At 39.4% G+C, this 26,995-nt stretch overlaps 4 non-coding genes across 4 annotated transcripts; 2 read left to right on the plus strand and 2 right to left on the minus strand.

Annotated features, from left to right (window-relative positions):
* The first annotated feature begins 11,791 nt into the window (after nucleotides 1-11,791).
* trnat-agu (transfer RNA threonine (anticodon AGU)) lies at nucleotides 11,792-11,865 on the plus strand. Its single transcript has one exon. It is a non-coding gene; the product is annotated as a tRNA-Thr (tRNA).
* A 1,013-nt stretch (nucleotides 11,866-12,878) lies between these two features.
* Nucleotides 12,879-12,960, minus strand: trnal-aag (transfer RNA leucine (anticodon AAG)). The gene has a single exon. It is a non-coding gene; the product is annotated as a tRNA-Leu (tRNA).
* Nucleotides 12,961-14,638: 1,678 nt separating this feature from the next.
* Nucleotides 14,639-14,712, plus strand: trnat-agu (transfer RNA threonine (anticodon AGU)). The gene has a single exon. It is a non-coding gene; the product is annotated as a tRNA-Thr (tRNA).
* A 1,017-nt stretch (nucleotides 14,713-15,729) lies between these two features.
* trnal-aag (transfer RNA leucine (anticodon AAG)) lies at nucleotides 15,730-15,811 on the minus strand. Its single transcript has one exon. It is a non-coding gene; the product is annotated as a tRNA-Leu (tRNA).
* Between the last annotated feature and the right edge of the window lie 11,184 nt (nucleotides 15,812-26,995).

Below are 26,995 nucleotides of genomic sequence, written 5' to 3' on the forward strand. Positions count from 1 at the left end.
ATGTTAAACATAGAGGGCCGGTCTTTTAGAAGTTCTCCCTCTAAACACCTTGTGCAGCCTCCCGACAGACTAACATAAAGCGCCTTTTCACCAACTCAATTTATAATACACCCCTCAAAACTCACAACCGAATAACAATCCATCCGTATATTTGATTTCCAAGATCCATTCAAGGCAACTTGGCTCTTCGCAAGCAAATAATTTCAGGGAAGAATCTCAGTTTAGTCAACTACTGGTGCATTCAGCACACCACTTGCTTTTGCTTGTCAGGGTGGCCGAGTGGTCTAAGGCGCCAGACTCAAAGATGTGTGTTTTTTCAGCTGGCTTGGGTGTTCTGGTCTCCAAATGGAGGCGTGGGTTCAAATCCTGACCGCTTCTGTTTTTACCTCTCTTGAATTGTTCCAGTGCTAGCTGACAGTGAATGACTGAAATATAAAAGCAGCAGAAGAAAGCAAGCAACTCAGTGCAATTTGTGAGTATTCTGCACTGTTAAAATGCACAGGTTTTCATACTTTTTGGAATTTGTAGCTCAAGAAGTGACTCCTGTTTCATTTTCTATTCACCAACTCGATTTGCATTCCGCCCCTCACACCTCACAACAGAATAACAAACGGCTTCATGTGCCACAGCATTCCCCTGTAGATTCGGTTTGCACTATGAATTAGGTGACCCCGAATGAAATATTTTAGTGTTGGCTCAAATGTGAGGAATTTCATGAACCCTCAAAAAGGAACGCTTTCAGAGAATGCCAGCAATTCAAAGCGTGTAAGCAGCAATTCTGCAATTTATTTTATCGGGGCTGGTGCTTTCCGAGTCGATGGCTCCGCATTAGAAATGAGAAGTGCTGAACTCTAAACATGTTCTTGCCATTACTGCTACTCCTGCTGCTACTCCTTCGTCCTCGAAAAAAGAAAAGACAGGCATGTTTTGAGTCTCAAAATGATCTTCTGGATCCACAAGAAACATGTAAATTTGATTGATTCCGCAGTATTTTGGATGTACTGTACTTATAACTTCCATCGAAGAGAGATTTCATCAGTTGCATGAAATTGAAACTTTCGACTTTTTGTCTGGTATTGAAAATATGTTAAAAAAAACATAAACAATTTTCTAATGAACAACTCATGAAGTATTGCCAGGATCTATATTTAGCGTTTGGTAGTGATAACACTGCTGATATTGACTGAGTAGAAATCTATGTTGTATTGACAGCTTTATCTGAAGCAAGAAATCCTAGAACGCCCTCTATGAAGTTTTAGGATTCATACCAAAAGATGCCTTTTGTTTCCCACCCCAACTGCTGCTATTGCATTACACATTATGTGAACATTACCAGTTTTGGTAGCTTCTGGGCATGATTTTCCTAAACTGAAACTTATTACAAAATTATTTAAGATGAACCATGTCCAAAAATTGTAAATCAGGACTAATTTTAATATCAAATGAAATTACTACAGAAGAAAAGGTTTGATTTATATAACTTATTTTTTTTATTTTTTGAAATGGGCTCACACATTCAGACTCGTTCTCAGTGGTTCTTGCTCACCAAATAACTTAAAAGCTGAAGAAGAATGCTACGAAAAATACTAATCAAAATACAAAATAATAATCATTATTAACCAGAAACAGCAAAAAAACTGGTCACATTTGTGATTATGTCGCTTCTCTGCTTCAGCAAGGTCAATAAAGGACTCTCTGAAAGTAGTAAAACACTAAAGAACTGCAAAACTGAATTCAGAATCATATTAGGAATTCTGAGTGATGCCTGCTTACATGCAATCCAATACGGATGTTGTCTTTAAATAAGAATTCTCTATGTTTCCCTGCCTTTTCCCTGGAGTGAAACTATTGGATTGAAGGAATTCTTATCACAGGTTTACAAGGTGTCGTTGATATTTGGAGAAATCTATGAACTCGTGATTTTTATATACTTTAAATAACAGCCATACGCACAGAATAAAATGACGGTACTGATGATTTTTTTCTGAGACGAAGCACAGATTATCTTTCCAACACAGCTGATAAAGGCAAGCCAATAGATACTCTAGCAGAACATAAAAAAAACAGAATCAATTCCCCACTTAGATCTGACATGTGAGGTATGCTTTGTGATCGCTTGAAGTAAAACCCACGATCTCTTTTGAACTTGGACAAGTTATTTCTGATAGAGCGCTATGCAGAAAGACTTTATCAGCTCTACCTCTGAGGACGACTCGACTTGAAGACGCAGAACGATAAAAGGAACACAACCGACATCATAATTGAGGGCACACTGTGATTTTCACTGAATCAAAAGTGATCTTGGTAGACAAACTTCCCTGCTGAAGGTGGAAACGAGAATTTGTGTTGAAAAGACGAAACATTTTTTTTCCCTGCTTTGATGTTAAGCTGATAAAATAGCTTTTGCTCCATTTATCAAAAAAACACATGTCCCCCCATTGGATTCCTAAACAGTAGGAAGGTGGTTCTAACACAAAAACACCAGACAGCAATGGGATTGGATTCCACACCTCCGAAAAGACTGAAGCCTTAAGCCAGAGCCTTAAACCACTGAGCCACATTACCTGCCTGGATAAAACAGGGTGGCTTTTGCTCTTGTCGCCCGACTTAGTGGCGTTATGACCGTGGAACCAACTGCACCTGCTTTTTCTGAGATGCTTCCCCTCTCATGGCAAGATCTCGACTTCTTTAACACCTCTGGATATAGTTCTTCTGTGAAACAGGCTTCACACCTCTGCGTACAGCGCCCTTGATGTCATTTTATTTTTACAGCAGCCGCATCCGGAAAGTTGTGTCTTTTATTTTTTATTTGAACAACAAAACTACATACAATACAAAAAAGAGCACATATAACGTATCAAGAAAATCGTCAGCGGTACATGCTATAATACAATTACACTTTATGAAAAACGATTACACAAGGTAAATAAAGATAAGGTCCACACAGCTTGTTCTTACATTTCGAAAGAGTCCGTAAATACCCCTTTATGTCTATTTTGAACTGTTCAAACGTAGGACTCTTCCCAGACCATTTCACTCTATACCACATTCCTAAACGAGGATGCATCTCCTGTTTTAGAACTATTTTGGCCGTGTGGCTTATACAACACACCCACAGTATTCTAATGGTGGACTGCAGATCTGTGCTATAGTTCAGTCGAATTCGAAGGATCCAGCAATCGTACTGGATTTGAATGGGATTCTGAAATGTCTCTTGCAAAAGTATTTGGGTTTGCTTGAACCTTTGATAAAAAAAAGTGATCTGATCTGAAACTACCCAGCTTACAATCTCTGAGGTAGTTGTCACTAAACTCGGACGTGATGTGGCACACATGTGCCGTGTGCCTTTACTTTTGTAAAAAACTGGTATCGGGAAAAGTTTCTTAATATTTCTTTTGATTAGCATGCAAGAAAATGTGATCATTACCTATGGAATTTCCCGCCAGCCTGGAGCTTGAATTCACAACCTTGAGATTCAGTGTTCAAGAGTCACAGAAGAGGTCGGCCTGGTCTTCAGTCTGCCAACAATAAGCTCCGGCAGTGCTCCTCTGTAAAGCAGATTGTTCAGATCGGTTATGTGGGACGGCACTTCGATATTAAGATCGTTTGCAGCACACGCATGGTTTCCCCCCTTCACGCAAAAAACATAGACGAAGGAAGCTCTCTTGTCTTGGGCTGCTGACTCCCGGATTTAAAGCGCTCTGGGTGCCAGCTAAGTCTCTAACAAGCACACTATAAAGACAGGAATTACACTTTGCTCACGTCACGCATGGAATGGCGAGGCTACTTGTTCCAATATTATCTAGTCACACCTCATATGGTGCCGATTCCTGGTTTTCATTAAAGAAAGAGCACTGCAAACACCGTAAACAGTGCAAAACGTGTGATGAAAGAAGTCTTTTCCCCCCTTTGTCTAAAGCAGAACACAGCGGAGTCATGCCGAGGGTTGTGAGATCAAGATTTCAGTGGAGCACTGTCGTCTACGTCTTTAGCTACATGAGTAGAACATCCTCTTGTACACGGAAAGCAGATTGAGATCCTCTGACATGAAAAGTGCCAGATAAAAGCCATTTCTCATCCTTTCTCTTAGTGGTGGAGCTATCGCATGTACAGATGCAGCCATTCAAAATGAGCGGTAAAAACCCGCAGTGCAGTAACCAACCCGCAGGGCACCGTAGGGCACCGCGGTAAGTGATTGGCTGGCCAAAATGACCGACAGGGGCACTCGTGGTGCATTGGTTGGTAGTGAAAAGATTTAATCATTCAATGTCTTTACTGTGCACATTTCAATCCACTTAGTTTTGAATATTTATATGGAATTTTACCACTAAAGGGAAATTTTAGTAGCTGAGCATAAAAAGAAGAGGATCTTAACGCATCTGAAGGTCATAAACGATATTAATTTTGGAACATAAACATACAGTATATAGCTGGTCTTGGTACTTTAAAGAAAAAAATACACACCAGTATTCCATTTCTCCCTAAACATTTTAAGCTTTGAAGTCTTTAACTAACGTGATACCAGAGTCAACAAGCATACTTTTAGAATTTGATTAAAAGGGAATATAATATGGAATCGCGTATCTAAAGAATTTAATAACGGTATGATTATATCCGTGTACTGCGACAGGGCTGTGTAGGGCTGTTTTGCCTGCCTGTTCATGCGACCTGTCTTGTAGCCTACTGGTCTAGGTGTGTGACTACCAACTGGCAGGTTGTGTGCTCGAAGCCAGCTGGTTCTGGACTTTTCATTTAACAAACATTTCTTCGAAAAAATAGAATAGCGATATTATGGACAATCAATTGACTTTTATATTTCAAAATATCGCAACATGATCGATATTTGCGATATTTTGAACATATCTTCCCTTCTGACAGCGGTTCCTGCTTCTAGTGTGTGTGTGTGCAACAGAGTAAATTTTTATAGAGAAATGGAGGCTGGACAGTATGTGTTACAATATAAACATTTATATTGATTTAAATCGTGTTCTGATTTAAATCGCAAACGCGTGTTTAATTATGTGTTTTTTAATCATAATCAGGCTAATGCATTTCTACATTTTCTGTATGAACCAGCTTAGAGGTTCATACAGAAAGACAGCTTGTGTTTAAATTGAGTGTAAGGTAATTTATGCTTCTAAAGTCATGGTCAGCATTTATTATTGTACTGTGCTGTAAACTTTTTCTGTGCCTAGTCACATTATTTTATTGCATTTTTATTGCGTTATTAAATCCGGTGGCGCTGTGTGTTAGTTTCCTGACTCCCATGTTACATGGTCTGTGATTGAATCCCATAGAACTATGACTTTATTTTTTAACAAACATTTCTTTGAAAAAATGAAACGTTTCCCTTGGTCAGAGATTAAATAAAACCTCACTCGCACCAAACAAATTTATATTTCTAAATATCACAAAATACGTTCATTGTCTTCCAATCAAGTCGAGTTGACATTGGAAGCCTGCCACACCCGGACTGTTAAACCAACGCATTAGCACGTCAAAGCCCATCGAGGGTATTGAGCCAGTATTGGCTTTAGTATTCCCCCCTCTCCCCTCAGTTCAATTCAAGGTGTTTTATTTGCATGACAGATGGGTACAAGCAGTGTTGGGTATGTATATTGTAACGCTTACGGCAGACAGGCACTGTGTAAGAGCCGGCGCACCAGAGCAGCGTACCGAGGGAGCGTCTGCATTTCTAACTTAGTTTTTAAAATTAGTCAAGCAATATGAAGCATCTCCTTTTACTTAGTGCCTGAGCATAAAAAGAATAGGAGCATACTGCAACGCATGTGAAGTCCATAAACGATATTAATTTTGGAACTTAAACATACAGTATATGGCTGGTCTCGGTACTTTAAAGAAAACATACACACCAGTATTCCATTTCTCCCTAAACATTTTAAGCATCGAAGTCTTTAACTAACGCGATACCGGAGTCAACAAGCATACTTTTAGAATTTGATTAAAAGGGAATATAATATGGAATCGCGTATCTCAAGAAATTAATAACGATATAATTATATTCATGTTGCAAAAGAACTGCAACGGACATAAAAACTCCCTTGCTTTTAACAGAGCGTTCCATAATTTCTAACTATGAAAATGCCAGGTGAAAGGATTTGTAAACATATTTTGTTAAAGCAAGTCAGTTTTTTCTGCAACACATAAAAGACATTTTTCCAAGAAAGTTTAGCCTTTGTCACTAATGAAACCACTAAATAAAGACATAAATATAGAAATCTTAAGATTTGTTTTATTTAATGTTGGTAGCAGGATGAACTGTCAGAGTGTATATTTTGTCGCAGAGTTGCTGCAAGATGTTAACAGTGAAAAAGGTATTTAGAAATGAGTTATTTCAAGATGAAAATTTTCAGAATAATTGCAAATCTAGCAGGATAGAGAAAGCACAGAAAACTGGCAGTTAGATTGATCAGATTAGTATGAAAAGTCATTTAGCAAAGGGAATTAGAAGAGTGACAAACTAGTATACTTTAGATCTTTTTTTCTGAACCAGGGACAATCTGATCATGTTTCCCTATAACAATAATAAAAAACTTTATTTGATATATCACCATTAAAGGTGGCATCTCAAAGCAATACAGTAGATGTAAAAACAGATAAAAGGACCACAGATTACAAAGTAAATGCATATAAGAAAGACAAGCAGTTAGAGGTGCTACCAAAATTAGAAAATGAAGCAGATACAGACACTAAGTCTTCTGAAAAGAAAGGTTCTGAGGTTAGATTTAAACTGGCCCTGGTGTGTGTGTGTTTGTGTCTGTCTGTCCTGTGATGGACTGGCGCTATGTCCAGGGTGTATTCTGCCTTGTGTCTGTCGCTTACTGGGATAGGCTCCAAATCCTCTGTACTGGATAAAGAGATTAGAAATGGATGGAAGTAAAGGCACTGTGTGGATGGAACTATACACAGTGTTAGAAACCCACTATGAAATGGCAGCATCTCACTGAGAATAAAACATTTTATACTGCTGGCTTAAGGAAACAGCCTTTCCACCTCTCTTGCACATCAGTATCCATACCTAGTTATTTAAACAAATTGCCTCTAATTATAAACATCTTAATATGCTGGCTCTGTGGATCCGCATCAGCTATGTTTGCCCATTCCTTCAATTCATGTGCATCCAACACACAGTTCAACGCTAGCAACTACACAAAATCTAAAATATGAGCTCTACTTGCCACTTACAGTACCAACAGTACCAGCTAACTTTAGTAGTGACATTTTCATGGATCTTTTTAACAATAAAATTTACAACATCAGACTTCAGACACAATTAAACAGGCCTCAAAAAAGTCTGGTACAAACATTTTCAGCATGGAATAAACCGTTACTTTAATGGTATAAACCTTAAATGGATTCATATTCTCAATAAGATTTGGTGCTCAGTAACATGACTTAGAAAATGACAGAAGACATACGTATCATGCTTATCCTTCTATTTTTCATAATCGTAAACTCCTTAAGGCAGTTACATTTTCTCTGTTCTGACCTGGAGTTACAGAGAAATTTAAATTCTAATAAGAGATTTGTAATGAGGAAAGTCATACCAATCACTCATACAGTACCAGGATTTGCAATTACAATACAAATACTTTCTTTCTGTATGTGTTTATTTTGCAGTTTGAGTCTATGGCATTCCTTTGGGGGTCCATACTCCAAGGCATGACTTTTTTATGTATAAACATCAGTATTTACTGCTATTAATTACTGTACGATTTATAGTTGAAATCTGAGCCTAGATATAAAGTTAGATATAAAGTTAAAATCTCGACAAAGCAATGTAGGAAATACAGAGAAAATAAATCCTTTCTGACATCTAAAATCAGTTTCGATCAAGGTCTCTAAAACGAACAAGAAAAAGAAGATTTTCGGAGGGCAATTACGCTGTGTTTATATAGAATAAGTGATTTATGAGCAATCTAATTTCTTGTTCGTTTAAAACAGTGAAATGTCAGCTGCAAAAGATCACACCAGAAACAGCACTCTCTCTGCCTGTCATAGACGTTCAGGAAAGGCTGAATGAAGTCATGTCAAGTACAATAATTCGGAGATCAACAATAACAGTTGTAGGACAGTATATAAGGAGGATAAGGATTTTGAAGTTGACTCGAAATCTGATAGGTAACCAGTGCAAGGACTTGAAAACAGGTGTAATGCATCCCTGATAGGATTCTTGCTGTCATATTCTGAACATATTGAAGATTGCTCAGTGTGGATTTAATTTCCCCAGTGAACAGGATGTGCATTTATTAATTCTAGAAAAAAAGCCTTTCTTGATTTCTCTAGTTCTTAGTTTCTCTAGTTCCCTTTAAAATAAACTATTATTCCACAATGCAGAGTATTACATGCCCAGTATTTACACATGATATTTGTGATTTAAAGAAATTAACACAAGCAGCTTTTGGAGATTTAAGTGTTGACTGAGTTATTGCAGGATAAAAGACTAGAGATGTTGGCAAGAAGAAGATAGTTTGGGGAAAGCTGAGGAATACACTTATAACAAGAACACTTCCTAATGGGGTTAGGCATACTTTTGATGAAGATGATGAAGTTAACAGACTATATGTTTACATAGATACTGAAATAAGGATTGTATTTTAGATTATGTGTAGTTGCTGGCATTGAACTGTGTGTTGGATGCACATGAATTGAAGGAATGGGCAAACATAGCTGATGCGGATCCACAGAGCCAGCATATTAAGATGTTTATAATTAGAGGCAATTTGTTTAAATAACTAGGTATGGATACTGATGTGCAAGAGAGGTGGAAAGGCTGTTTCCTTAAGCCAGCAGTATAAAATGTTTTATTCTCAGTGAGATGCTGCCATTTCATAGTGGGTTTCTAACACTGTGTATAGTTCCATCCACACAGTGCCTTTACTTCCATTTCTAATCTCTTTATCCAGTACAGAGGATTTGGAGCCTATCTCAGTAAGCAACGGACACAAGGCAGAATACACCCTGGACATAGCGCCAGTCCATCACAGGACAGACATACACAAACACACACACACCAGGGCCAGTTTTCCCATAAACCAATTAACTTACCAGTATGTTTTGGAGTGCGAGAGGGAGTCATATCACACATATGGAGAAAAACCATGTAACCCAGAGAGAACATGTAAACCCCACACACACAGGATGGCAGGAATTGAACCTAGGACCCCAGTGCTGCAAGATAGCAATGCTAACCACTTTGCCACCATTATAAATGGATAGATATCTTAGTTATCATTCTAGTTCACAGGTTTGGATGCATAATTTAATTTTGAAAGCCACTGAGACATCAGGTACTACTGTTGTATTTATGAAAAAGAAACAAAACAAAAAACATACTAACAACTGTGCCATCCTACTCCTTAGTTAATACATTTTATTATTCATAAACAGTTAACATTGTTAGCAAAATATTTTGAATTATATTTAACCCTATTTTTTCTTTAGTTTTGTATTTAACTTATTATATGATAGTCAGACTTAATGTATATTTGAACAATGAAAATATATTTTTACAAGATTTTACATTAAGCACTTAAAATTAATATGGTTAATAATAGTAAACTGTAACATGCTGTAACAAGATCGGTTAAACTGCGAAGAAAATGCTTTCAGAGAAAATGTTTCAGGTGTGAAGAACATAGATCTCCAATGCAATTTCAATCAAACCTGTTCCCACACACCCTGCCCCCACTACCATTAGAATATACACAAAGCACTCACATCTTTCGAGCTAATGATCAGGTGACCCAAGAGAGAGCGAGAGAAACACCAAGGGGTGCGGAACCAGGGAACCATTTACATGGAAAACGGGCGATCTCCCCAGACTGTCCGCCCGTTTCACTGTTACCTGGATACCTCTTTATTTAGAACTCACTAACACTGATTTTTAGTTTAGAAGGATTCAAGTAGGGTTTTAGATGAAAGGCAGCGACCTTAATCAAGCCCAAATCACAATTGAACCCATTCAGAGCCTACATTACATTTTAGCGTTTCATTCTGAGCAGAAGACCCTCACACCTGAAGAAGGGGGAGGTGTTTTTCGCTGGAAATCTCGCCTGCTTCTACTTTACAACCGGAGTGCTGGCTGTGACGAATTAAACCGGTATTACAGGTTTCAATCACAGACCATGTGACATGGGAGTCAGGAAACTAACACACAGCGCCACCGGATTTGATAACGCTATAAAAACGCTATAAAATAATGTGACTTGGCACAGAACAAGTTTACAGCACAGTACAATAATAAATGCTGACCATGACTTTAGAAGCATAAATTGCCTTACACTCAATTTAAACACAAGCTGTCTTTAGCCCTCTAAGCTGGTTCATACAGAAATGTAGAGATCCAGGCTCAGAACACACAGCTTCATTAGTGAATACATATGCAGGACAACTAGAGAAGATGTTTTACAGAGGATGGATTTTTAGAAACATCCCATCAGTGACATCACTGAAGTCAACTCCTAGGTACTGTAACTGTCGTGTGGATAGTTTCACAAGAATCAGACAAAGGTTTAAGCATCGCTTGTTCTAGATAAAACTGCAAAAAAAAAACAACAACCCATAATGTACTTCTTTGCGGCTCTGTTTGCCCAAATCATATATTCACAACGTGAAATCTAGAAAATAATATTACGTAACCAAAATCCGCAATATGGAAACAGAACCTGTGTAATTGTTGATAGATGATGTACTCGTAACATTTTTTCAAGACGAGCTACAACATTTAAAAAATGACTTGTATGTACTTGATATCTCTAATCAATCCACGGGTCCCAGCACAAAACGAAACTAAAACGCATACCGTTTCGCGCTTCTTATTAGTTGCTCAAAAGTAATTTGACCGTATGAAATGCATAATATAAACCTAGAAACATATACGTGAGCAGTACTTAAGCACTGTAGTATCGGTGTTAAGACATATCTCTCAAATACTGTAAATCAAGTTAAAAATATCTCAAGACAGATTCTGGTCATAATGAAACCATGTTTCGTGTATGTTTTCTTTAAAGTACCGAGACCAGCCATATACTGTATGTTTATGTTCCAAAATTAATATCGTTTATGGCCTTCACACGCGTTGCAGTATGCTCCTATTCTTTTTATGCTCAGCTACTAAGATTTCCCTTCAGTGGTAAAATTAGATATGAATATTCAATACTTAAACGGGCACAGTTAAGACATTAAATATACATATACATACTGTATACAGTACAGTTTGCATACGGTAATATGATTATGTTCCTAAATCAATCTCTTTTATGAGCATGTGTAAGGCATGGTGAATCGATTCTCAAAAATTACTGTACTTTGCATGATTGGAAAAAAATGTGTGATTGCGAAATGCTGTGGTGTTACTTTTACAAAGACGGTCAATGAAAAAAAGAATGTGGACCAGGGCAATACTTTGAGTTTACAGCTTGTCCAAGGTCATTTATTATTAATACTATTATTAATATCTTCGTTAAAGACTTTGATGGCTACAGCTCAAACATGAGAGGTTGAGCTTTATTAGCTCCACCTTGCGGAAATTCCGGATACTATTATTTTGCTAGCGGTATTTACCGGTAACTTGCGGTATTTACCGGTAACTTGCGGTAGACTGCGTACAGCATACCTGAAAATAATGCGGTATCGCCTGCGCATTTTGAATGGCTGCATCTGTAAATGAGGCAACTTGCAAGGCGAGCAGGCTCGGTGCACACCGAACGCAGATGTCTCAGAGCAGTTGAGACGTGTCCAAGTGGCTGTCAAAGGACGGCCCTTCGCCGGCGCCGTGGCTTAGTTGGCTAAAGCGCCTGTCTAGTAAACAGGAGATCCTGGGTCCGATTCCCAGCGGTGCCTTTCTTCCTGTCTTACTGTACAGAATTTATCCTTATGGGCAAATCCCATGCCTTTTAATTCAGGTGAATGCAAGTGTTCGTTTCCTTTCTGGAACAACTTGTTTTGAAAGAAATCTATACAGCTTGCGAAAGATGAAACACAAATCTTGCTTATCAGTGAAGAAGAGGTACTCCCAGCAGGCCAGCTAATACCAGCAGTGTTTTTTTTTCACCCTAACCCAGAGAATGGAGAAAAGCGAGGCGCCTGTGGCTCTGCAGTGTAATCAGTTCGCGAGTTCGGCGGTTAGCTGAAAGAGTGGTAAATGCAGCTTGCCCCAGCCCGTTCTTATTCTTTTAAAGAGGATAAAAAATTAACTTCGCCGCCATTACTACCAGCTTTAAAAGACTGCCATGGGCACGGAAAAAAACACACTACAGATGACTTTTCTGGAACCGAAGCAGAGATTCCTTTACGAACCAACTGATAAAGTTCAGCCAGTGAATACTGTTAACAGAATGTGAAAGCACGATCAACTTTGTAACTGCAACCACAGGAAAAACAGCAAGAAGCAGGCTCCATTCCCCATTTAGATCTGTCGTGCGAGGCATGCTTCTTGAACGCATGAAGTAAATGCCACGATCGCTTTTGAACTTGGACAAAGTACTTCCAAAGGAGCGCTATGCGCAAAGATTTAACAAGCTCAACCCCCGCCAACGATTCGGTGTGAAGAAGCAGAACATTCAATTTTCACAGACAGAAGCGGCACACCAGCACAGCCAACATTAAAACGGAGGGCACACTACGATTTGCATTGACACAAAAGTGATCTGGGCAGACGTCGTTCCCTGCATAACGCAAAAAGTGGCAAAGCGCTTTTGGGGTGAGAGGACGCAAGAGGGTTTTGGTTTTGTGCCTTGATGTCAAGCTGAGAAAGTATCTTTAAACACTTTGCTTAGTTTCTCGAGAGACTGCCAAAAGGCAGTTCCCTCCCTTTCGTCTGAAGTCAGCTGAAAAGGGGTCGCAACAGAAGCACCTGGCAGCAGTGGGATTCGAACCCACGCCCCCAAAGAGACTGGAGCCTTAATCCAGCGCCTTAGACCGCTCGGCCACGCTACCCGCTGTGCGATGTCTCTTTGTCTCATTACTTGCTCGGAGGAGGTCGGGTGGGTTTTGCTCTTGTCACCCGACTTAGTGGCGTTATGACCGTTGAACCGACTGCACCTGCTTTTTCTGAGATGCTTCCCCTCTCATGGTGAGATCTCGACTTCTTTAACACCTCTGGATAAAGATCTTCTGTGGAGCAGGTTTCAGACCTCTGCGTACAGCACCCTTGATGTCATTTTATTTTTACAGCAGCCGCATCCGGAAAGTTGTGTCTTTTACGTTTTATTTGAACAACAAAACTACATACAATACAAACAAGAGCACATATAACGTATGAAGAAAATCATCAGGGGAACATGCTATAATACAATTACACTTTATGAAAAACGATTACACAAGGTAAATAAAGATAAGGTCCGCACAGCTTGTTCTTACATTTCGAAAGAGTCCGTAAATACCCCTTTACGTCTATTTTGAACTGTTCAAACGTAGGACTCTTCCCAGACCATTTCACTTTATACCACATTCCTAAACGAGGATGCATCTCCTGTTTTAGAACTATTTTGGCCATGTGGCTTATACAACACACCCACAGTATTCAAATGGTGGACTGCAGATCTGTGCTATAGTTCAGTCGAATTCAAAGGATCCAGCAATCGTACTGGATTTGACTGGGATTCTGAAATGTCTCTTGCAAAAGTATTCGGGTTTGCTTGAACCTTTGATAAAAAAAGTGATCTGATCTGAAACTACCCAGCTTACAATCTCTGAGGTAGTTGTCACTAAACTCGGACGTGATGTGGCACACATGTGCCGTGTGCCTTTACTTTTGTAAAAAACTGGTATCGGGAAAAGTTTCTTAATATTTCTTTTGATTAGCATGCAAGAAAATGTGATCATTACCTATGGAATTTCCCGCCAGCGTGGAGCTTGAATTCACAACCTTGAGATTCAGTGTTCAAGAGTCACAGAAGAGGTCGGCCTGGTCTTCAGTTTGCCAACGATAAGCTCCGGCAGTGCTCCTCTGTAAAGCAGATTGTTCGGATCGGTTATGTGGGACGGCACTTCGATACTAAGATCGTTTGCAGCACACGCATTGTTTCCCCCCTTCACGCAAAAAACATAGACGAAGGAAGCTCTCTTCTCTTGGGCTGCTGACTCCCTGATTTAAAGCGCTCTGGGTGCCAGCTAAGTCTCTAACAAGCACACTATAAAGACAGGAATTACACTTTGCTCACGTCACGCATGGAATGGCGAGGCTACTTGTTCCAATATTATCTAGTCACACCTCATATGGTGCCGATTCCTGGATTTCATTTAAGAAAGAGCACTGCAAACACCGTAAACAGTGCAAAACGTGTGATGAAAGAAGTCTTTTCCCCCCTTTGTCTAAAGCAGAACACAGCGGAGTCATGCCGAGGGTTGTGAGATCAAGATTTCAGTGGAGCACTGTCGTCTACGTCTTTAGCTACATGAGTTGGACATCCTCTTGTACACGGAAAGCAGATTGAGATCCTCTGACATGAAAAGTGCCAGATAAAAGCCATTTCTCATCCTTTCTCTTAGTGGTGGAGCTATCGCATGTAAATGAAGCAACTTGCAAGGCGAGCAGGCTCGGTGCACACCGAACGCAGATGTCTCAGAGCAGTTGAGACGTGTCCAAGTGGCCGTCAAAGGACGGCCCTTTGCCGGCGCCGTGGCTTAGTTGGCTAAAGCGCCTGTCTAGTAAACAGGAGATCCTGGGTCCGATTCCCAGCGGTGCCTTTCTTCCTGTCTTACTGTACAGAATTTATCCTTACGGGCAAATCCCATGCCTTTTAATTGAGGTGAATGCAAGTGTTCGTTTCCTTTCTGGAACAACTTGTTTTGAAAGAAATCTATACAGCTTGCGAAAGATGAAACACAAATCTTGCTTATCAGTGAAGAAGAGGTACTCCCAGCAGGCCAGCTAATACCAGCAGTGTTTTTTTTTCACCCTAACCCAGAGAATGGAGAAAAGCGAGGCGCCTGTGGCTCTGCAGTGTAATCAGTTCGCGAGTTCGGCGTTTAGCTGAAAGAGTGGTAAATGCAGCTCGCCCCAGCCCGTCCTTATTCTTTTAAAGAGGATAAAAAATTAACTTCGCCACCATTACTACCAGCTCTAAAAGACTGCCATGGGCACGGAAAAAAACACACTACAGATGACTTTTCTGGAACCGAAGCAGAGATTCCTTTTCGAACCAACTGATAAAGCTCAGCCAGTGAATACTGTTAACAGAATGTGAAAGCACGATCAACTTTGTAACTGCAACCACAGGAAAAACAGCAAGAAGCAGGCTCCATTCCCCATTTAAATCTGTCGTGCGAGGCATGCTTCTTGAACGCATGAAGTAAATGCCACGATCGCTTTTGAACTTGGACAAAGTACTTCCAAAGGAGCGCTATGCGCAAAGATTTAACAAGCTCAACCCCCGCCAACGATTCGGTGTGAAGAAGCAGAACATTCAATTTTCACAGACAGAAGCGGCACGCCAGCACAGCCAACATTAAAACGGAGGGCACACTACGATTTGCATTGACACAAAAGTGATCTGGGCAGACGTTGTTCCCTGCATAACACAAAAAGTGGCAAAGCGCTTTTGGGGTGAGAGGACGCAAGAACGTTTTTGTTTTGTGCCTTGATGTCAAGCTGAGAAAGTATCTTTAAACACGAGAAAAGCTTAGTTTCTCGAGAGACTGCCAAAAAGCAGTTCCCTCCCTTTCATCTGAAGTCAGCTGAAAGGGGGTCCTGACAGAAGCACCTGGCAGCGGTGGGATTCGAACCCACGCCTCCGAAGAGACTGGAACCTTAATCCAGCGCCTTTGACCGCTCGGCCACGCTACCCGCTGTGCGCTGTCTCTTTGTCTCATTACTTGCTCGGAGGAGGTCGGGTGGGTTTTGCTCTTGTCACCCGACTTAGTGGCGTTATGACCGTGGAACCGACTGCACCTGCTTTTTCTGAGATGCTTCCCCTCTCATGGTGAGATCTCGACTTCTTTAACACCTCTGGATAAAGATCTTCTGTGGAGCAGGTTTCAGACCTCTGCGTACAGCACCCTTGATGTCATTTTATTTTTACAGCAGCCGCATCCGGAAAGTTGAGTCTTTTACGTTTTATTTGAACAACAAAACTACATACAATACAAACAAGAGCACATATAACGTATCAAGAAAATCGTCAGGGGCACATGCTATAATACAATTACACTTTATGAAAAACGATTACACAAGGTAAATAAAGATAAGGTCCGCACAGCTTGTTCTTACATTTCGAAAGAGTCCGTAAATACCCCTTTACGTCTATTTTGAACTGTTCAAACGTAGGGCTCTTCCCAGACCATTTCACTTTATACCACATTCCTAAACAAGGATGCATCTCCTGTTTTAGAACTATTTTGGGTGGTATAGCTTATACAACACAGCTACAGTATTCTAATCGTGGACTGCAGATCTGTGCTATAGTTCAGTCGAATTCGAAGGATCCAGCAATCGTACTGGATTTGACTGCGATTCTGAAATGTCTCTTGCAAAGGTATTCGGGTTTGCTTGAACCTTTAAAAAAAAGTGATCTGAAACTACCCAGCTTACAATCTCTGAGGTAGTTGTCACTAAACTCGGACGTGATGTGCCGTGTGCCTTTACTTTTGTAAAAAACTGGTATTGGGAAAATTAAAGTCGAAACCCAAAACAGTTACATAATTAAGAGTAAATGCCTCCTAATAGCTAGCAAACGCTCCTAGTTAGTAAAGTTTTTTGTGTTCCTGCCTGTCACGCGGGAATCTGGGGTTTGATTACCGACGGGGAGACAGCTAGTTTTTTATGATCAGATTCCAATATTAATGCTGTGTGTGAGAGTTTACGTAACTTTCCTTTTCTCACATTTTCTGACGACTATTCCGAAGGAGCGCCCTGTCAACTCCTAATACTTTTAAAAAAAATCTACCTGCATGTTTGATTATTTTTGTTTTATTTAGAAAAAGTTCAATATTGATCATAACTAAAGAAAATAATGATCAGAAACAAAAACAAAATGTTGAAGATGCGACTCAATCTTGAATCAGAGCTGGGTGACACGGGCTTCTGTTCTGATATGGTTGTACGAGAAACAGGAGGAATCTTTTCTCTCCTATGGAGCATGAGCTGAATCAGGAATGAGACATTTCGTGTGTTTGTGCATATGTCAACGCATGACCTACATCGTAAAACTAAAACTAAATTAAAAACTAACATTAAGTTTTCAGAGACATTCATTTATATACAAACAAGAGATAGACAAAGCAATAATTCTACATTAACTTGTCCTGCACTGATCAGACTAATTGAAATGGTCTGATTCAGAGCCTGTGCAGCTCGTGCTAATACAACATTTTCCTTTGATTTCCTTTGAGTGACGTCAGTGTAAAACAGCTTTCCTTCTTGGGGAACAACGGTTGTGTTCCATATTTCTAATTATTTTGGTTTCAAGATAGCAATTTAGGATGAAACATAAAAGCCAGCTGGATAAAGCCGTTACACGTCATTTACAATGGTCTTTCAACTAATAGCCCGTGCAGGGATCAAACCCTCAGCTGTTGGTACGAGTTGCGTAAGGCTCTGCAACATGCAGATGAGAAACTAACCTCTGCTTCTTCATTATATACACAGTGAGCTATATATGCGGGCTTACTGCCCCCTACGGGCTCTGTATTTGATTGCGGTACAAGACCGGCCGTGGAGAAATGAAGTGAAGAGGGTGTGTTCATTAAAAGGCTCATAGCATCCCTGGATGGTCTCAAACCACCACCCTTTTGGTTAACAACCGAGCCACAAAGACTCATGTACAGCTTAACACTTCTCGGTCTCAGTGTAAGTGATACACTCCGTAAAATTTCTGGAGAATCATTTGTTTTTAAAGGAAAATCGCCAACAGATCAATTGGAGTTTTTTCATTCTATACTGCAATTTCTGAAGGGTACCCTGTGAAAATACGAATTTTGACGAGAAGGGATGGACATATAAGGTCAGTAGGCTTGGGGAATTGGACCTTATGGTGAAGGCTGCGGGCTCGGCATCAGCAGAACCTGATCAATATCGGTTGACTCCAATATACTTTGACAACTTAACTTCTGGATTTAGAGACATTTACCTTAGTGTCGGTATACTAAGATGTTTTGGTAACGAGGAAGGAGGGACAAAGCAAATTGGCAGAATGTGTGCTATTTTGTTGACTACAAGTCCTCACATGCCAGAGGGTCAATATTAAAAAAAACGTAACAGTATAATCTCTTGTACTTCACAATTTAATAGTGTCTGTTACATTGTGTCTCACACCTCAGTGTCAGAATTGTGAGACGAGTTTGTAATCAGGAGGGAGGGCCATAGCAATTCAGCAGAAATTGCATTCACCTTTTCCCAATGCATTCTTACATGCCATTTTCTCACATGCCATGCTCAGAGGGTCATATTTTTAAAATGGTATCATAAAATGTCCTGAAGTTCAGGATTTTGACAGTCTGTTATATTGTGTCTCACACCTTGATGTCAGAAATATGAGACGATTTTAAAATCAGGAGGGAGGGCCCTAGCAATATAGCAAACATTGCATTTACCATTTGACAATGTATTCTCTCATGCCATGTTCAGAGGGTCGTATTTCAAAAACGGTACAGTACAATGTCCTGAAGTTCAGGATTTTGATAGTCTTTTCCATTGTCTCTCACACATCTGTGTCAGAATTTTTAGACATTTTTATAACCAGGAGGTAGGTTCGATCACCCTCTGCTCATCCTCAGTTAACCATATAGTCTCATATGCCATGTTCTAAATGTCCCATTTAAAACTGCTATATTAAAATTTCTTGTAAAATGCAAGAGTTTGAGACTTTTTATGATCAGAAGGCAAGGTCGTGGAAAATATGCAGAAAGTGCCAGTGAATTTACGTTTTGCCTTTGTCTTATTTACTCCTGGTATAACATGCCAGTTTGTTTTATTGTGAGTTGTGTTTCTGAAATGTGTTTCATACAAAAATGCAATTTGGACAGTCTCTACTTACATATTCCCCTTTACTGAGGAAATGTACAGTAATACATCCGGATAAGTATTTTTAAAAATGACTGTAGAGAGCCATCTACAGGCGAAAGACGACATAACATCACAGCAGCAGCATTTAAGATGGAACGAAAAACGCAAAGCAGCAGCTGGCGAATAAGAAGCCAACTTCAGCCTCGTTAATGCAATAGCATTAGGTGAGGTGGAAAAATATTTCTTGCTCTGAATCTTAACATTTTTATAGGAGGTGTTCTAGGACTTCTTGCCTCAGAAAAAAAAACTGCCAGTACATCAGTTATTTCTACTCCATCAATAGCAGCAGTGTTATCAGTACTGAGCCCTAAATGTACTGTAGGTCCTATCATCATATAAAAAGTCGAAAGTATCGACTGCATTCAACTGATAAAATGTATCTTCTATGAGAGTTATATCTTTATCCAAAATACATCAGAAACAAATTTGCACGTTTTTTGGGGGGGATCCTGAAGACTGAGACTCAAATTTTATGCTTTAAATTAAATAAATTGTATTTATTATGAATGTGCCGGAAATTTTTCAGTACTTTAGAGGGTTCTGCCATTTTAGATGTTATGCTGTTCCTGTCTGATTTATCAAATGTGTCATTTAAATCTCCAGTCATTTCTATATCAGTCTGAAGGCCTTGCAGTAAAGATTGCAATTCATCCAAAAATGCCAATTTTCCCACTGGTGATACATACAAGGAAATGAATGTATATTTTCCCCCCAAATCAACAAATTTAAGATCAAATACCTCCCTCATCTGCAGGTGGAGATAATAATGTCAGAATAAATACAGGTTTAAAAGTCAGGAGCATTGATAGTCCTATTTTAAAATGACACTAAAATGCTCACAATATATTAAAAAGCTCTGTAAAATGCAAAAATAATAAAAAAAATATTAAAACAAGGTAAAAAGAAATAATACACAGTTATAAAGCTCAGGAATTATCAATGTGAAGTTACAATGGGTTGATTGTGTTTCATGTGATTTAAAAAATAAAATGTTTGCAAAAAATCCACTTACAATATGCTAAAAATGGCAAGAATACTTAACCTTTTACTACCAGTGACATATTTAGCCAATGTCCACCTGGAATTTCCTCCCCCTTAAACATTTGTTATATCTCTGCAGCAGAACATAGCAGGAGCCTGGTTCAGGTCTTAAATTGAAGCTAACCCCCTTGGCTTTGAGTGTGAATAGTCAAATTTCTTATATTTCTTAATGTGTCCACTCAGCAGACAAACATATGAAAATAAAACAAAAAAAACAGCTGGCGAACATTTTTTTTGGTCTTCAGAGGTCAGAGTTTTCAACTATATGCATGTCAAGGGCCTGGGAATGATTTGAAAACCTTGTTCTAGGTGGCTACTAGCTTGGATAAAAATTTGGGACAAATGGATCAATTAGAAAAAATTCTACATCATGTTTTGTGAAGACTGGACCTGGAATGAAATTTCACGCCTATAATAAAAAATCATAAAAATATTGAAAATAATAAGAATAAAAACCATTGCAATTGCTATAAAAACCTTAAGACACTGCTAGAGAGCCTTTATCTGCTGTTATGCAATGAAAAAAAACCTCAGAGTTGCCTTCTGGTGTGAAAAAAAGGAGCACTGATAAGAAACTGATAAAAAACTGATTGATTATCCCTTCTGAGTCAATGATTGACAGCTAAAAATGCAGCCTGAAGCTTCTAGAGGAAGTCTCACCCCCTAAGGGCTCTGAATGGCTGAAAATACAAAGAATGACAGCGGTTTTTACCAATCAAATCGCCTTATTTCTGGCGCTCGTTCTTCAAACATTTATTACGTAATCAGTAACGTTTACTAGTCTCTAGCTCTTGAGATAAATTAGTCTGGGTTATTTTGGATATATATCATGCTCCAGAATAAGGTAAAAACATGGGATATATATATATATTTGCTGGTTTTTGCTTTTGCGGTTTTGTTGGTAAAAATGTATGATATTGACATGCTGGGCTGGCCAGGTGATCGGGTGTTTTTATTGGGATTCTGCTAGTTCATTAATTTATTGGTTTATTGCATAATAGTGTCATGTCTGTGGAAACAAACTTTATGATTTTGTTGTGGTGATATTTGAGAATACGTGCATGTGAGAAAATTTGTGGAGCGGTTTCAAACAAACGTTGTTTATCTCGCCTTTATCTTAAAAATAATAAGTGTCATCTGGGGAGACAGGAGTGGTCCTCGGTGACCGCGATCCGGACTGTTAACAGGTGTGTAATTTAAAAAAAAACAAGTTAAAAATAAATGCTAAATGGGTTTAACATTTAGGAATGTAATTGGTCAGATGCTTACGATAAGTGATGCTGGTGTTTCGTGTGATTTAGCGAATTCAAAAAAATATTAATTTTAAAAACGGCAAGAGCTCGTATGAAAAAAAAGTTCGTAAGTATTTTTGTTACAACAGCCGCGCCAGAACTATTCAGATACTGTACATCAGAAAAGTACCTGAACTTGACTGGTTTATATTCAGTTATGTGCATTGGGAACGAAAGGGAGACTTAGATGGATTTTATTAGGGTTTTAGGAATCAGAAAATTTATTTTTACACGTTTATGCCTACGAGCAGAAATAACTTCCTGCTTTCAGCGCTTTTTTTGTTTCTGCTTCTTACCTCGAACAGAGAAACCCAGTACTGACTCACAGAAACACCCCGGAGTTTCTGGGATTTAAGAGGGATGTATGCAGCGGTGTTACGAGTCTGGAAGGAGGAGACGCGCATTCCGCACGGGGAGCGTAGAGCAATGAGACGCACCTGCTGCGCGCTGAGTCCTGTCCTATATAACCGCTGAGCACGGACACACAGAGTCTCCAGCCAGTGTTGGAGATTTATGATTTCAATGTTTTTTTTTTCCTTTTGAGCAGAAGCTGGGTTTCTTCCTCTAGTTAAAGTTATTGGAGTTGTGGTTACTGTGCTAGACCGTCGGGAATAGCGCTTTTATTTATTTTTTTGTCAAGCAGTCTGCTGTATACTGTACGTGAAATAAAGATAAGAGTGCTTTCTTGATACTTCACAAGAGTATACATAATCCACGAGCTGTATTAAAAAAAATGAACTGGAAGAAAAGCAATAGGGCTGGAGTTTATAGACTGTGATGCAAATACGAGAGTAGGAGAGGAGGGGACTAGTTCAGGAGCACAACCGGCCCTCTCCTGCCCATTCTCCCACCAGGGTCTGTTGTAAGCCAGTGTGAAATTCAGCTCCTTGCAGTTCAGCTTTCGATCACTCAGCTGCATTGCCCTGGGAATGTGGGGCAAATAAAGGAGATAGCAACCAGACTAGAGGGAGAGTTTTTATTCCTAAGGAATGACTTGTTTTACAACAGCAGACAACTTAAAGAAACAAAAACCTCTGTTTTGCTGCTCCAGGTTGGTTCCACTGGGAACAAGTGTGGCCAGGAGCTCATGAACAGTAATTAGGGGTTGTTTCCACAAGGGGGGCTGGAGTAAGTTAGATGTCAAGGGCAATAAAACTCATTAGACCTAATTGACCAGTTAAAGTGAGTTGTTCTGCTTTCTGCACAGAAACCAGTGCTCTCTTCTCAATGTGTGGGTGAGTCTCTCAGTGATATAACAGCTAGGCAGGACTGCCACTGTGGTCTATTTCATCACCTGTGACCCCATCTTCCAAAGACAACAGTCCAATCTAGCATAGAGTGTCCCGGACTGCTCGGTCAGTGACAGTGAGAGGTTTATCTTGTCTCTTGTTCCGCCAGAATGTAACAAATAGTGACCCCTTAATGGAGGAAACTTCAGCTTTTGTAGGTAATTATACCACTTGACAATGTTACAGGTGATGGGGGGGAACCCCTAGTGATCCCACAGTCTCACATAGACAATGGCCAGTCTACACAAACCTCCAGTCAACACAGCCCTGACCCCTGTTATGTCACCCAGGTCTACACTGTGAGACAATGATTATTTAGGAAAATTGTAAGGAATGCATTCCAAAGCAGTCAATGGAAGTATGGAATTAAAATAGTCAAGTCTTGATAAATAGAGTATATTATCTATTTATTATACCTTTACATTGTGACAAAAACAAATTTCAAGTCCATTATGAGCACACACAGCATATTAAAGATGGGTCTCTGCACTGTAAAGGAATCTCAGTTCACTTATAAAAACTTTAGCTAATAAACCTGAAATGTCATTTCTTTTACTGCTTGTTCTTTAAGGTACTAACTCATTGACATTATGTAGATTAAAATAAGACTATTCACAAAGAAAAAGCATTTATCACAAATGTATCATGCCAAATAAACTCTAGTAATCAAGAGCAATTAAGAAAAGGAAACAAAACCATCTTTTGAGGATGCCAGATAGAAATGTAAACACACACTCACACGTGGGGCCAATCTTACCAGAAATCAATTAACCCACCAATGATCTTGGACTGATGTCTGAAAACCAGAGCAAACAGTACAATATTAAGGTACTAAAGCTATTAGTAGAACAGATCTAGCTTCTCAACATAATACTTATGTCTGAACTTCATTGAATAGTGACACTTCAATCTTTCATATTCAATATTTTTCACAAAATCAACAGCTGAGAACAGACCGCCATATACCTTTATCCAGTGGTTTTCAGAGCAGAGACTTCCGTGTGGGCAAGAGTTCTTTCCCTGAGGTCCACTGCACTTCAGCTAGCCACGTTCTGGCTGGGTCGTGTGTACTCCTGGGAACGTCGCCTGTAATGAATATTGGGGACTTTGTACAAATTAATAATGTGAGCATATAAATATGATTTGTGTTGAAGCCAAACATAGACAATCACTGTTAAAACTTGAATTCAACCTCCAGTGTCTGCTTTTGAAATGCTGATCATCACCCGTCTTCTGGCTTCTAGATGGACGTGTTAATGGATATTTCTTGTCTTCTTTTTTTTTCCCCCATATGCTCTTCTCTGTATCATTAAGTACTTCTGGGTCATTTCATGTACCTTGTGGCATCTTGGCTGATGGTGAATGGCAGGCAGCTGCTCTAAAAATAACATGCCTATTAATATGATGTTGAAGACAAAACCAAAACAAACAACTTTGTTTTGCACTTTACAATTTATCACAAGCTTGTCATATTTACAGTCATCAACTGATTTAGGCTGCTGTTCCTGTGAAAAATGTCCTTTGTTTAAGAAAGATTCAATTTAAAATCTTTAGGTTTTAAATATAAACCACTGGCAATGTGGTAATCACTTTTACAACTTTTAAGAAGTTGCAAGATATCTCTACAACTATGTTGTCCTTAACCTATTCAGAAACTACCACTAATATTGTAAGAAATTGTTCTCTAGACTCTAGATCTTGTGGGCTCTGTTCTCGATGAATTGGAAAGGTGTCGTTCATGAAGTCCAGTACTCTGTCGATCTCTCTCTTACCAAGAGACTACCCATCTAACGCTGCAGGAAACTCCAGTGCCTGGTCTGGGAATGCTGTGCTATTCAGATTCTGTCAATAAATTTCAAGAATGGTTCACCTTTTGGTTTACACTGTGGCATTTCTTTGCAGTAACAATTGAGTGGGATAGTTATCTGCCTTCTATACTCTTCTGAAAATCATGTATCTTTTTAGCAGTCCCATATCCTTTCCTTATATGCTTGCTGATGAGAATGAGAAATGCTATTTTCAAGACATTAACACGAATATAATTTTTACATTAATTCCAAGGTACAAGAAAATGAATATCTTCAAAATATGCACTTTAATAAACTTACTTAGTTTCTTTTTTGGAAATGGTCAGTGAACCAACCACTCCAGAGCTTGTCCTTCAACCTTGAAATTATTTCCTGGAAATGCTGTAATCACAGAGGAGCTCTTCTCCCCTCAACAATGTCCCTTTTTGTCACAGACAGAATTATGACAGGCTGTTCGTTGATTATAAATGACTTTCTTACAGCCCTTACATTGTCTTTTCTCTTTGATGGATTTATCCATCTTCCAATTTGCCTCCTTATCCGGGAGGCAGGCTCAGTGTTTTTCACGAGCATCAATGCACAGTTTTTGTGCAGGTTCATCTGAAAAGAAAAGACATCTCATGTCTCCCTCTGTCATCTGTGAGCTTCAGCAGTTGTCTTTGTGATGACCTTGCCGTTGTAATCACACACCACCTCTCCCTTCTGGAAACACCTGGAAGTCACAAACTTCTTCCCCTTCACAGGATCGTCAGTGATGCTCAGGCCTTCCCAGATTTGATACTTTATCAACTTTTTAATTTGCATGCCATTTGGTGGCAGTCCTGTGTTGGGCTTCCACTCCTCAAGCACTTCAGACACTGTTGATACATTGGCTGACCAGTCCATCTTCTCCGTCTCCTTTCACAGCTGCTGACCTGGGCATTACAGCGCAGTTTAGTGAAGTAAAGATGAAACGGCTGATAAAACACAAATAAAATGCAATTAAGGTACATTCCAGATTTTCTTAAATACCGTACATGATTGGAGCTATGCAGGTGGAGGTCTTTTGTTCGGTATTAACATGGATTTTAATTGGCTTCTATGAAAATTGGCCATGGTGTGAGTGAGTCCTGTGATGGACTGGTGTCACATTATGGGTGATACAGTACTTTGCATCCACTGCTTGCCAGGATGGTTCCAGTTCTACCACAACCCTGAATTGAGTGGATGGGTATATCAATGTAGCCATCAACTTGCATGTTCCTCTTCTTCACTCAATGCAAAGGAAGCCAGCTGTTGTTTGAGGTTTTGTGCTCTTTAACAGGAATTATGACCATTTTTGTGCCCACTTGTTGAAACAACACTTTCTTTGCACCCATTCCTCAACCTGTAATAGCGAGAAAATAAAAATGAATACACCAAACTGTAAAAATCCCATCTATGTAATTTCTTACTTTTGTTGTATGAAAGTATTCTTACTGTCATGTTCTTTACCACCCCTGGGTGCTACAGGTGCTTCAGCTGGAGAAAGGCCTGCAGGTAATACAGTACAAGAAGCTGCTCAGGCAAGGTGATGTCTTGCCCAGTCTGTGCAACACATCTCTCTTTGCAACACTTTGCAACACCTTCCAGCAATCCTTCGTACTTGGTTCTGGACTCTGCAACTGTCTATATCTGTGGGAGAAATTAATACTCATCAACTTTTTTTGTATTCAAATTAAAAGTACAACTGAAAGAAGTTTTAAAATGAAAATGACCTATTTTTAGTAATCTCTTGGCAACATTCTTACTGTTCTTCTTCTGAATATCCTTTAGGATACTTTGGAAGTTGATGATGAGGTTAGCCAGGCTGGGATCCTCTACTTTCACACTGATATCATTTAGGATGTAGCCCGGAAAATGGTTTATGTTCTTAATATAATTAGCAATGATTTGGTGAGACAGTCCAGTGGTCTTCATTTGGTTACAATAATTGTTGTTTTGGATAGGCCCTTTACAAAGTTTAAGGAAGATGCAGATGGATCCATAAAAACAGGAATCTGGAAACATTTTCTACCTCACAAATGTAGAGTCACTATGTTTATGGCTGAGATTTCACATGGGTGAATTTTAAGCTAAGGAGTAAAAACATGTGCTATGGAAATATCACTGCTCAATTTTAAATGCCTTTAAAAATAAATACCTCCTGAGAGCAATCTGCCACTCCAAGATCCTTGGTAAGGTCCTGTTTAAACCCAGCCAGGTGAGGAGCATCCAGGGAGTGCGTTCTGTCCAGTCCAGCCTGGTTCACCGTCTTCCTGAGAGCCTGCTGATGGCTTTTAATAACTGGGGGACAGTACGAATACAAAATACACATTTAAACATTTTTACTTCTAAGACAAACTAGAATACAAGTATAAAACAAAAGATACATTTGGAAAAAATAGAAAGTTCTCCAGAACTCACATCTTCCCCTTCCTCTTCCACTTCAGTCTCTGGCATCTCTTCCTCCTGGACAGCAGCCTCTTGCTCAGGGCATCTGGACCACTGGTATATCATTTTAACATACCCTTACATAAA

The sequence above is a fragment of the Atractosteus spatula genome, unplaced genomic scaffold, assembly GCF_055471065.1.
Source record: "Atractosteus spatula isolate fAtrSpa1 unplaced genomic scaffold, fAtrSpa1.hap1 Scaffold_62, whole genome shotgun sequence".
Lineage (NCBI taxonomy): Eukaryota > Metazoa > Chordata > Actinopteri > Semionotiformes > Lepisosteidae > Atractosteus > Atractosteus spatula.